Genomic DNA, 12,100 nt, shown 5'->3' with positions numbered 1-12,100 from the left:
GACAATACGTTCATGTGATCAAACAAATTGTTCCAAATATATGAACTCAGAAATGGAAATGTCCTACACTTCCAATTGTAATGCACCACACTCACTTGTATATATCACATGGGTGTTCAGACATCCACAGTGCTGGGATATAGTTCCCCAGTCTGCCCGGCTGGGCCTGGGGCTTGATTGGTGGGCCTACCTCTTGCTCCCTCCTCTCCTTCCCAGGGTGTTAATCCACCTCCCCCGACATGACTGGATAGGGGTCGGGTTGAGCTGAAGCCCCTGCACTGCCTACGTCCGCTCTCCGGACACTGGTCCTCTGGATTGGATGGTGGCCCGGGCTCAGCGGTCGTTTTTGGGGTGCTGTGGCTGCTTGGGGTGATCTGGGGGCTCATGTTGCCATTGTTGGGCCCGGAATGACTGCCCCTTTCTTAGGTGGAGGTTTCATGCATGCCAGGTCCACCACTCCAGCACCTATCAAAACTCGATTTGAGAGTTAACTCCGCCCACAGATCTCTGAGTCAGTGGAGGTTGCTGGGTCAGTGTTTGTGGCTCTCACTATGCTCTCCCTCTTCTTCAGATCTCGTGAGAACTTGGTGATCCAGACTTTCCTCTAGAGACTGATGAGAACCTGGTGTTCTGGGATAATTCTTGGTGATGGTTGGATGGAGGGGATAGAATCAATGAGCACAAAAATATCAATTGCACTCTTTTCAGAACACTGTGTATTTGTCACTTTTTGTTTTTCCATGTTGTATGTTCACTGCGGTGTGCACAGCCCTCTACGGCGGTAAGCAGGTAATAAAACTAATAAAATATGAATAAGCTAGTCTGCCAAGAGGGCAGGTGACAGTCACAATCACTATAAGAATAAAATTGCATTGAACTCTAACAGAGACGGACATTGTGTACGTTGTCACTGTTGAGCACAAATGCAGACAAGGTAAAAAAAAAAGAAAAGCATGTCAATTCCAGTCCAGGACATACTCAGTCAAATGGACACAGAGAGAACTGTGCAAAATGTCAATAGCTTGGTAAAGAAGGCACAATGTAGCAATAGTGATCCTTATATTGCGCTGCTTGAATACCACAACACACCAATCGAGGTTATGGGTTTCTCTCCTGCGCAGCTGCGCAACTGAAGTGTTTGAAAAGCAAAAGTACAAGCAGCTAAAGCAGAAAAGCTACTATGACAGACACGCAAGACAGTTGGCAGATCTGCAAACAGGTGAAAATGTACGGATACAGATAGGAGACACGTGGTACACACTTTTGCTTCCGGGTTTAGAGCGTTTCTGGGAGAGCTGTTTGAGACAGAAATGAGGGACGCTGTCCTGCAGCATCTGTTTGCTATTTTGACCAAAGACTGGCAAAGCTATTTAATACAAGTGTTTTGGAACTGCATTAAATTGTGGAGAAAGGGTATAATATGGGACCTTTCAAAAAAAATCTGTATAAGCATCTCTTGTTACATTGTGAACACCTGTGGCTTATATACAGGTGTGGCTTGTATATGTACAAAAACGTTTTTCTTTTTAAGAATACAGGACCAGATCAATGTGTCTGAGTAAGATCTGTTAACAGAAAAAGTCTGATAGATACCCCAGTGAATCGGAGAACTAAAAACAACACGTCACACCTTGTCCTTGTCACACCTGTCTCCTTTCCGCACAAACTTAAAAATATAAATAAAAAAATATAAATAAAAATGTATTACTCAATTGATGCAAAATAACAATGAATTAAAATTAAAAAGACACATAATATGTACAACGTAGGTGGCAAAAAAAGGAGGGGAATGGAAACATGGTAAGGGGGAGGGGGATTGATCTGGAGAGAGTCGAGAGTTTCTGTCCCCCTGAAAGGTGAATTTTTAGGGCCGTTTTGAAGAAGGCCAAAGAGGTGCATGTTTTGAGGGCAGGAGTCAAACAGTTCCACCCTTAGGGGGCAGCATTGTAAAAAGATGATTTACCCATGTTAGTCCTATAGGAGGGGGTAATCAGGTTGTTGTTTGAGCTCCCTCTAGTGTTGTGGCTTGGGTGTCACTAAATCTTTGGAGGTGTTTATTCAGGTATGCAGGGATTGAGGGGACTGAGGGCAGAGCTGCATTGACTATTTTAAATGCAAATCCCATTTTGAGTTGTTTAACCCTGTCTTCTACCCTGAGCCATTTTAGGCTAGCAAAATGTCCAGGAAGAAGGTGGGTCATGGGCCCCAGATTGAGGAGTAGCCGAATGAGTTTGTTTTGGGAGGTTTGGAGCCTGGTTTTCAGGGAGATTTTGATGTTGGAATATCAGGAGGTGCTAGCATAGCCAAAAAGGGGCTGAACGAGGGTTCCAGAATTGAGATTCAAAGTTACAGTATTTTCCAGACTATGAGACTTTTTTCAGAAAATTATCTTGCGTAACAAGTAAAAAAAAAAATGCATTAACAGTTACGGTATTCAGCTATGTGTAGCATGCACAACAAGTCCAACAGTTAACCAGCTGTGTCTAGCGTCCACAACAATCAAAAACAAAACACATAAAATACCCAGTCAGTTTGTTGTGTATGCCAGGGGTCCCGAACCATCGGGCTGTGAAGCATTTGTTACCGGGCAGCACAGAAAGAATAACTAATTTATACAATATCTGTTGTATCGATAAAGTATCAAAGGTGTTATATTTTGAAGAACAACCAGAGTTTCTCCAACATATCAATCACCTGTGAATCTTCTTCGTCACATGATACGTTGCTCAAAAACATCAAGCCATAAACTAGCAAAATTGAGTACATAAACAAACGTCTTTGGAGAGCTTTTTTTTCAAAGAACAAAAGGCCGACTTAGGAGCCAACAACCTCCAAGGAAAAAATATGATTATTTTAACAGACAAACCTGGAGTCATACTTAAAAGTCCCATATTCTACCCTTTTTCCACAAGTTAACGCAGATCCCAAACACTGATATGAAATATCTGTGCCAGTCTTTGGTCAAAATAGCAAACAGATGCTGCAGAACAGCGTCCCTCATTTCTCTCTTAAACCGCTCTCCCAGAAATGCTCTAAACCCAGATGCAAAAGTAAGTTCATAGTGAACACGTGCACATGTGCGTTACCATGGTAAACCATGAGGCTACGTTTCAGCACACAAAAAAGCATTTTTGGCAATTTTTGCCAGATTATTACCACAAGAAATTAACTTTATCCACTCTTCTTCTTCGACTCATGCAGGAGATAGAGGGAGAGCTAGATGTGCGGAACGCAATCAGGGGGAGTGTCTCTACATCAGTGGTTCTCAAATGGGGGGGCGCCTGAGACCGCAGAGAAAATGTTTTTTTGCCTTACGAGAGTAAAGTGTAATTGCACATCCACTCCAGTAGTTGACAGTGGCGCCCTAATTGTCAGAGTGCGCGCAGGGAGTATAAGCAGAAGAAGAGCGGTTGTAAACAATATACGGTGGGAGAAGAAGAAAGACCTGGCTTCCTCATTTTCTGTTGCAGACTAAAAAAAATGGTAATAAAGTTATTCTTTGTTGTAAGTTGATCTATATTTCTTTCTTTTACATATTTCTTTGTATGTTAATAAGGATACAAGAGTGTTTGTTTTTCGGGGGGGGGGGGGGGGGGGGCGCAAAACGTTTTTTTCTTCCTAGGGGGGGCGCGACAGAAAATAATTGAGAAGCACTGCTCTACACACACACACGGCGTGATGACCCCAATAATCTCAGGACATAATAAAACATATTTTGAATCATGGTTTATTTTACACTTCTTCCTTGTAGGGAATTTCCATATTAGATGGGATTCCACAACTTAATTACACGGCAACACCACAACAGAAACGCACCACGTTTATTTTGGCATTTGACCGATTTACATGAACGTCTCATTTGGTGACGACACATAATGACGCTGACCGACAGGGGTTAAGATTGGCTGGGGCGCAACCCCCACCCCTTCAGGGGATGGACTCATGGACATATGTAGACAAGGAAGCAGAGGACGGCCCTTTTGTTCGGACCTGAGACAAACACACGGAACAGGATCGAATCTCAGCGCTGATATCTGAACTAACTGTACTGATCTGTTAATTATATAAATGTCTTAATCTTAACCCACATTCTCCTTATTGAATACGCACCCACTACAGAGAACAAGAACCGGAAGAGGGTTTGGTAAAACCCTACACCCTCATCTTGCGAGCACTGGTGGCATAACCTCCTGCCACACTGAGCTCCTCCCTCTTTATCTGAATATTCATGTTATATAGATTATCATGTCCTCTCTATTCCCCGTACTCTTGTGCTTTCTCTCTCCCTCTGTTCGTCCCTCTTTCTGTCTCTCAGTCTGCATGTCCTGCTGGCCGTGGTGCTGCAGAACCTGGACCTGTGGCTGTCAACAACATATCGCTAGGTTACCAAAAACCATCTCCTTGTTTTTGACTCTCATCCTACCTCTCTCTCATTCTCAACCCAGCCGGTCCAGACAGATGGCCGTCCACCATGAGTATTAGGTGTTGTCCAAGGTTTCTGCCTGTTTTTCCTTGCCTCCATTGCCAAAGTGCTTGCTCTTGTGGGCCAAGTTGGGTTCTGCCTCTCCCTGCTGATCCTGTAAAGTGCCAATGATGGGAAGTGTCTTTTGCCATCATTGGAACGTTTGTATTTAAATCAACGTTTTAGATGACAATGGCATTGAATGAGTTAGAGGTAAAGAAATGCAATAGAATTTGTGTCAATTCACAGTCAATGTAGGTCGATAGGCACGCAACCTTCAGTGAGCACCAACAAAAACCATCATGAAAATCAACCAAAGTCTTCTGATTTGTTTTGGTATTCCAAGCAGTCTTTGCATTTCGACATAAGTACTAAATTTAAGGCGTAGCAAATTGTACCTGCTACCTGAAATGTGTACCTGCTACTGAAAACACGTACAGGTTGACAGTTTGGGACATTCCTAGCACAGACCATCTCCTATTGAGTATTCCACAACCCAAACCCATTATCCTCAAGTCAACAGAGTGCCTTTTGTGCACTTTTGCATTTTATGTGTGTTTGTGGATGTATTCAGATTTTAAACATACAAAGCAGTATCACAAGAAATCACTTGCAATAATTCAAGTAAGATACGGAAAATGTGTACAAAACAAGAATAAAGTTAAATTCCATCCATAAAGCACAATATATTTATTGGAATTACAGACCACCAAAATTGCCTCCGATTTCACCACTATATATTCAGTAAGTACACAATTACAATTTCTACTCTGATGATATATGATATAATATTTGAAACTGATGCCTCTGTTCAATGAAAATATGACTGACAAGACAACTACGGACAGTGTCCAAAGAACGCGACATCATAACCTTCATATGTGGTGTTGGCAGAGGCCTGAAACACAAGTAACTCAAGTAACTCGGGCAAAATGCTGACATAATACAAAATACTGTCTATCTACACTGGTCTCGTGGTTTGATCAGAATTATCGAATTTATAAAATAATTTCCTTAAGCAGAATTAGAGTGAAATTAGACAGCTTGAAAATGTAACTAAATTAACTGAACTAGAACGAAACACTTTAAAAAGTTTGAATGTAAACTTCAGATGAGAAACTCATTTTATAATTAAGAATTGTTGCCAAACATGAAATGTGTGCCATGAAAGACATGTTTCTGACTAAGACTAAGAATAACTGACATGTTTTTTTATTTATTATTATTATTTAAAGCATTCAGTTGGAAATGCGCGCTCACAAACACAAACCAACCACAGAACTGCCCTCTGAACACATGCACCATGCGCGCACGCTCATGCGTTGATGCTGCCCATCCCCCACACAAAGACAAAATGTAAAAATAAAGGCACAAAACAGCACAATAAACTGTCCAAATCTTGCATTTAAAATTATAGTTGAATACACTACACATGTGTATAAATTATAACAGCAATAATAGTGTAAAAAACATATAAACACTCACCAGAAGCTCCAAATCACACAAGGGGGGTGCCTTCTCCTCTGTGCAAATATGGAATCTCCTCCACCAACACTGTTGTTGTCTATCGCTTATTAAACCTCGATAAAGCGTTATATCGGCCTTCAGACCCGGCCAACCGGCGCTGAGAATCCCCAATGAACGATGTGTTTTGGATACACGGGCACATATGATGATAAATCCCCATAAAATGAGCTGAAATGACAGTTGTGTCTGGATTGTGGCTTTGCTCGCTGCTAGAGAAAAGAGCCAAACGGTTCAGTAGCAGCCAACAGCTTCAGACTGAAACACACAGCAGCTGACCTGCCAGGAGAAAATGAGCTAGGCCTGAGATCCTCGCTGCAGGAAGCACACTCCAGTCACATAAACATCAGAACGGGTGTCGCATTATGGAAACAAGGGTGTGGAGGCGGCAATTCTTCAAAAGCAATGCCATTATTAATTTCAGCTAAACTAGTTCTAGTTTTAATAATGGGTTATTATTACAAATATAGACGCACCTTCCCTTTTACATTTAAGTAATCTAATTCTTTGGTTGTATAGTGACCTCCCAAACATTCTGCAGTCACTCTGGTTTTAACTGACATCTGTTTGGGCCAGATAAAAATGTCGGAATGAAAACATCCTGCCTTTCCACCTTGTGTTCAGACATGCAATTCTGCGTTGTTACAACAGAGATGTAATAAAACAGAACCCCAGCACACAATTGCATTTACACAGACTCTGGGTTGCAGAGGGACGCTCGGTGAACGCCCCCCAGCACCAGGCCCCCCAAGTGCATGTACCCTGTGGGTATATTTACAAATGTGTTGTGCTAATGTGGTGTTAAGAGGCGCAGCACATGAGGCCCTGACCCACAAGGCGGGGGGAGGAGGGAGCCCGACCATAGTGCCCCCAACCTCAACCATCCCACCCACAGGTGCCAGAGGGCCCAACCATGCACAGGGCCAGGATCGAGCACCGCCCCTGATGCCTCCCACCCAGCCCCCACAAACTAGCCCCCAGGAAGGAGGGAGCCACGAGGCCCCGGCGGGAGGCAGGATGCCGGAAGAGGAGAGGTGGGGAGAGGGGGAAAAGGGGAAGACCACGAGGGGAGGGAAGAGGAGGCGAAGGAGAAGGGAGAGGGGAGAGGGGGGGCAGGACAGGAGACGGGACCAAGGAGCAGAGGGCGAGCGGGGGACGGGGAGGGTGGAGGAGAGAGGTCAGAGATGAGGGAGGGGAGGTGAGGGGGCAACGGCCGTGCCTAGGTCACCAGCCGGACCCGGGTCGCTACCACCAGCGGAGGAGTGACAAACTGCGCCAGCTCAGTGCCGTCCCGGACGCATGGGCCAGCACCCTGGCACGGCAACCCAGGGGAACACCGGGGGCCGCCATTCTAACAGACAATCGATGTTCCCTATCTAAACTAGTTAATAGACGTCTTTTTGAACCCCGCTTTACTAATTACCGTATTGGCCCGAATATAAGATGACCCCGAATATAAGACATAAGACTTGTGATTTTTTTGTGTCGCACTCATTTGATTAACATGGGGAATGCCGGCCATTGCCACGGCAACACCGTAAAAATACTCAATTGTACCTGTCCGTTCAGCCAGACAAAGTCGATCAGTTGGTTAGACTTCAGACGTGCCTTAAGGACATTAACTCCTGGATGACTGAGAACTTCCTGTTATTAAATCTAAATAAAACTGAGGTTCTGGTTCTTGGGCCAAAGCATCTCAGAAATGTTTGTTCTCGTGTTGTAGTTGAACTAGATGGCATCTCAGTGTCCACCAGCACCACTGCCAAGAATCTGGGGGTAATCTTTGATCAGGACCTGTCATTTCAGTCCCAGATAAAGCATATCTCAAGGGCTGCGTTCTTTCACCTTCGGAATATTTCAAAAGTCAGGCACCTACTAACCCGAAAAGATGCAGAAAAAATAGTCCATGCTTTTGTGACTTCCAGACTGGACTACTGCAACTCCTTACTGTCCGGCTGCCCAAAAAAGTCTATTAAACGTCTCCAGCTAATCCAGAATGCAGCAGCTCGTGTTCTGACGGGAACCAGACTGAGAGAACACATTTCCCCTGTTCTGGCGTCTCTGCATTGGCTTCCTGTTAGGGAACGGATTGAATATAAAATCCTTCTACTCACTTTTAAAGCCCTCACCGGCCAGGCCCCTCCTTACCTTACAGAGATGATTATCCCGTATTGCCCCACTAGAACCCTGCGGTCCCAAAATGCTGGCCTGCTCGTGGTTCCAAAAATTTCCAAGAGCAGACAGGGGGGCGGAGCTTTCAGTTATCAAGCTCCTTTATTGTGGAATCAGCTCCCTGATTGGTTCCTGAGACAGACACCATCTCTATGTTCAAGAGTAGACTAAAGACTTTCCTTTTTAACAAAGCTTATAGTTAATCGATGCAGTAATCAATATAATCAATCTGCTGTCATTAGGCAGCACTGGTGGCTTAACATCATGACACACTGAGCTCCTCCCCCTTTATCTGATTATTCATGTTATAAATATATGTCAGTAATCTCTCTCTCTTCCTGTAGTCTTGTTCTCTCTCTCCCGCTGTTTGTCCCTCTTTCTCTTTCAGGTCCTTCTGTCCGTGGTGCTGCAGAACCTGGACCTGTGTCCCTCAACGCTGATGTCCACGTCGCTAGCATTAGAATTTATAGCTTTATATCGCTAGTATTAGCATTTTGTTTTTGTCTGCTCCTGCTCTGTCTCACTATCACTTCCCTATCCATCTCCTTGATTCGTCTCCGACCTGCCATTCTCTCTCTCTCTCTCTCTCTCTCTCTCCCTCTCTCTCTCTCTCTCAACCCAGCCGGCCAGACAGATGGCCCACCATGAGCCTAGGTTGTCCAAGGTTTCTGCCCGTTAAAGGGAAGTTTTTCCTTGCCTCCGTTGCTCTTGTGGGTCAAGTTGGGTTCTGTTTCCCTGCAAAGAGATGACTTTATGTTGTGATCTGGCGCTATATAAATAAAACTGAATTGAATTGAATTGGCATAGATCATTAAAACTCATTAGCCTTCCTTCCTTTACGATCAAACAGAAGGCAGTGATGCCTTGCTCGGTCCATTGTTTGAACCTGTGGTCCATTACTGCTGGGAGGAAGTGTGGATGAAACGCCGGCCAGCTCAGAAGTCCAATCTCTCTGTGCAGCTTAAATCTTTTCACCACCTCTGACCATATTTTCAACGAGAAATTAACACATCGATTCCCAGACTGTTGTACTTCAATAGATTTGCTTGGGCAGCCCAATACAGACTGAACTGGTAGGTTTGTTAAAGACAGTTCCATGTCCTTCCATGGAAGTGGAAGGACATGGAACTTCTCTTTGCCTGCCCCTCCGGATCTGTCTGCTGGTTTGGACTGACTACCCGGTGTGATTAATAAAGAATAGTCTCTGGATTCCTCTTCTGCTGTCGTTCTTTTGGGTCCTCCCTGTCTGTGCCCTGACAGTCAATCATTTGTATAGACCGGTATACCAGTATAAATTCTTCCAATGATAGGAAAGTTACTTATACTGGTATAAATGATCATTTAAAACAGCAAAAAGCTGTTTGTCCTGCAACTGCGCGGCGCAGTGTGGTCCAGCGGTGGCGGAGAAAGGCAGAGCAGAGACAACAGAGAGAAAATGAGCATGACAAAGAAATTGTTTGTAAACGGGGAGGTACCTCTGTAATATGGAAGTGGTTTGGTTTTGATGTGAAGCAAGAGACCATAATATGCAAAGTTTGAGAAGCAACGGTGATAGCAAAAGGTGGGAACACAACAAATGTGTACCATCTCAAGCGCAAACACAGAGTTGAGTACGAAGAGTGTGTCGTGAAGCGTGAGACAGAGTCAGCGAGCACTTACCCAGTCAGAAAATTAAAATTAAATGTGAAACTCACGTTGAGTTAGCGTTTACGCTGTTAGGTCAGACAATATTTAGCTGTATTACTGTTTTGCAATTTGCAGTTGCTACGGCGATGTCCCGTAGCAACTGCCCCGATCACTACTGGCACCACTGTTGCCTTGACACCCCACATTTTCTCCAGCTCTTTGTTTAGCCCTTGTCCATGGATAAGGCAGCCAGCCCTTTATGACCGTTAGGGCTGCACGTGTTGACTGCGTGTGCCGATTGGTTGCTTTAGTTATCTCTTATCCAATGACAGCAGCCTCAGCCTTTAAAACTCCATGTCACAGGCAGCATTGTACTATATCCCCATCAAAGGACGTGTAATACGTCATTCCACCTCTGGCATATTCGTGCTATAACAAAGCATGACTCCATAATACATCTTCACAAGGCTTCACAGTAATGACTGTTCTCTACCTATGGAGCTATAATTTACCTTCTGCAGTGGAGGCTGGAGTAGACAGAGAGAAACAGATGTGTGTTTGTGTGGGGGCTGTTCTGTGGGTTTACTTTCATTTTTTATGTGTGTGTTTGTATGAATTGTGTTTTCTTATCAGGCTGATAAGAAAGAGAGGTTGGTTGGTTTACTATTGCCATCGATCCCAGCTCACATTCTTCCACATGAACATTTACTGTTATCCAGCTCAGACAGTTAAAGACTCTCAAAGGAAGGCAGAAAGGACAGAAGTACGCTTGGAGGGAGGCGGGGAGAACGCCACCAGAATGTGTTACAATCCTAGTGTCTTCCACACCAACGATTCCCAGTGATCAGAGAAGATGCCCTGAATACTATAAACTCTCTGGAGTGTCTATTATGTAAATATTACAGCTGGGACTGAAAATGGCTCAACAAATATCAGATTGATTGGAACAAAATAACGTTCATATGTCCATGTTCCCCACACAATGAATCATGATCAGTTTTATTTTTCTCCTCTCATGTCTAAATTTTATTTAAGTTGTAAGGAATTTCCATATTAGATGGACTTCCACAATATAATTACACGCTGACAGAACAACATTTAGTTATATTGATTATACTGATCGTGTTAAAACACAATAAGATACGCGACACATTGTTACTGATAGGTGTTAAAAGTAGGACGCATTAAGAATCTCCTTTGTTCGGATTGGGACAGACACAACTGACATCGCCGAACCTCAGAGCTGAATCTTCTCACCAACTTGTCCTGGGGTTTTTATTAAATGTCTAACCTTTACAAACTTTCTCTTCATTGACTTAACATCTGCCTGAATGAGATAAAAGAACCGGGGAGAGTTAGGAAAACTCTAACAAACCCTAACCTCAGACTGCATTTAAACAATCATTGCCTGACCTCAATCAAAGTGTTGCTGCTGACTCAACCTCTTAAACTTAGATGTAAACTGTAGTTTGTGCTGTCAGACTTTGACCCCCCCACATGCGGGACATCTTCCCCAAACCCCACCTCTTACCTCGGTACAACGTTAAAATAGAAAGAAACACTATCTTTGCGTATAATCCAGGCAGATGCGATGTTTCCTTTCCAAAGGTGTTTTCTGTTGCATATAAATGCTATTTCTACATATATATAGTTTATTTATCCCAAATTCTGAAATTCCAATGTCACAACATCAAAGTAAATAAAAGCAAAGATAGAAATAATTATCCATATGCATTGGCTGAAGTTCCAAAGGAGACCGTGCCGACTAGAGAGAACAGTAACTGTGCTGATACAATCCATAGCCGTGCTTCAACTATGAGTCGTCTCATGATGCCTAGGAAAAAATACAGGGAGATCAGTGCCCACTGAAATAGTCCATCCCTCTTTGCAACATCAAAACAAGTGACACATATTATATATTGATTGATTATTTCGAGTTTGAATTTACATGTACATTACATTATATACATATAAATTGTTTAAACCCAGGATATTCACACTCGAAAAGGAGTGGGAAGAAGTATAACGTATATGCTCCCACCGCTGTTCGCCAACAGTAGAAATCGACATGGTCCCAGCAATACGCCCAAACAACAACAACGTAGCAGCTGTAACATTAAACACCAAAAGAATAAAAGGGTAAATTTACCCAGCCCTTGTATCTCGGTACCCGTGCACATGTTTTGTCATGTGACCATAAATTCAGGAAGCACCTATCATTTATATCTTGCTGTGTTAAAGAGAAGCACAAGGGTTGAGGGTAATTGCTTGTTTTACACACACAAAAAACGCTTTTTGCTTGTCAAAGTACATTTT

The sequence above is a fragment of the Brachionichthys hirsutus genome, chromosome 9 (assembly GCF_040956055.1).
Source record: "Brachionichthys hirsutus isolate HB-005 chromosome 9, CSIRO-AGI_Bhir_v1, whole genome shotgun sequence".
Lineage (NCBI taxonomy): Eukaryota > Metazoa > Chordata > Actinopteri > Lophiiformes > Brachionichthyidae > Brachionichthys > Brachionichthys hirsutus.
Note: the sequence above shows the minus strand (reverse complement) of the source record.